General features: G+C 34.9%; 1 long non-coding RNA gene across 2 annotated transcripts; it reads left to right on the top strand.

The window, feature by feature from the left end:
* The first annotated feature begins 219 nt into the window (after positions 1–219).
* On the top strand, positions 220–920 carry LOC113327814. 2 transcript variants are annotated; one of them, XR_003349229.1, is made up of 4 exons: positions 220–389; positions 471–525; positions 655–736; positions 812–920. It is a non-coding gene; the product is annotated as an uncharacterized LOC113327814 (long non-coding RNA). The 2 variants fall into 2 exon arrangements; XR_003349230.1 differs by lacking the exon at positions 471–525.
* The last annotated feature ends 409 nt before the right edge of the window (positions 921–1,329 follow it).

Genomic DNA, 1,329 nt, shown 5'->3' with positions numbered 1-1,329 from the left:
TAGCCATCCATTATGCATTGATCCAATTATAAACACAACAGAAACTGAAAAGGTCATATGGATCGATGACCTGTCAAAAGTTCTACACTAATTCAGCACATGCACATCGCACACGTTCACCACGCACTAGAAACTAACCCTAATCCATTCCTTCATTTCATATCAATCTTCTCTTTCTTTCCTTTATCCCTCTTCTCTCCTATCTCTTTCCTCCTCATCGACGAAATTTTTTTTTTACAATCTTCTTCTTCTTCATTCACTGAATCAATGTCCAATTGATTAACAATAAGATCCAATATTCCATTGATGATAACAAAGAAGAAAATCTTAGATCATTTTCTTAATCTAAAATAAATCACGACGACACAGATGAGAGAACAAATCGGAAGGTAAATTCTTTAATCCCCGTCTCTCTGTAGGTTTTTTCTCTTCTGATTTTTGAATTGAAGATCCAATTGTTTTGATTACAGTGTTGCTGATGCGGTATTCTTTGCTGAAGATGGTTACTCTCTTGTTGGTTTTAAGGTTACAGATTAGGGGGGTTTGTTTTGTTGGATTTAGGGTTACAGATTAGTGGGGTTTGTTTTTAGGATTACAAATTAATGGTTTCTCTATGGTGAAAACATGGCTTACTTTGGTTTGTATGATTTGCAGGTGATGCCCAAGTTCTTGAAAGGTTTGGAAGCTCGGGATCAAGGTTACTTGTTCTCAAGTGACTGAATCACATTATTGAAAGGTTAAATCTGATTGATGTGTAGGTGACAAGACATACACTATTGAATATCTGATGTTTTGTGCTTTGTTGTGATAGCCTAGTAGTATGACAGAAGAAAGCTGCTCAAGAAGCCACTATAACCTCAGTTGCAGGAGAAAGTATTATTGAGCTTAAGGTCAAGACCTTGGGTTCACAGATCTGTAAACTACGCGTTGAAAAAAAATGTAAATCTCTCTCACAATCATCGAATTTGGGGTTTGTTCTGCTATTTTAAGTTACAGGTTGAGATTAGTATGTTGATTTACGGTTCCTCAATGATTCTTGAGTTGCATTTTATTTTGTTTAATTCTTGATTTTGGTAAAGTTTTGATAGTCCTTTTTTGGGTTTGAAGTTTCATTTATTTATGGAAGTGATAGTTTTACTGTGATAGCATGGGGTGGGGTTTTGATTTCGGTTCAGATTTGAACTTGGTTAGCTTAGTGGAAGTAATGTTTTTGGTAGCTTTTTACCTTTATTTCTCTATTTGCACAAGCAAAATTGCTGCTTTTCTTCTCTATGTATTTGTATTTTTCTTTACTACTTACTTGGTCAAAGCATTTGATCTTATTCTCTC

Source organism: Papaver somniferum, unplaced genomic scaffold (assembly GCF_003573695.1).
Source record: "Papaver somniferum cultivar HN1 unplaced genomic scaffold, ASM357369v1 unplaced-scaffold_107, whole genome shotgun sequence".
NCBI lineage: Eukaryota > Viridiplantae > Streptophyta > Magnoliopsida > Ranunculales > Papaveraceae > Papaver > Papaver somniferum.
Note: the sequence above shows the minus strand (reverse complement) of the source record. Positions and strands in the feature narration are given on the sequence as shown.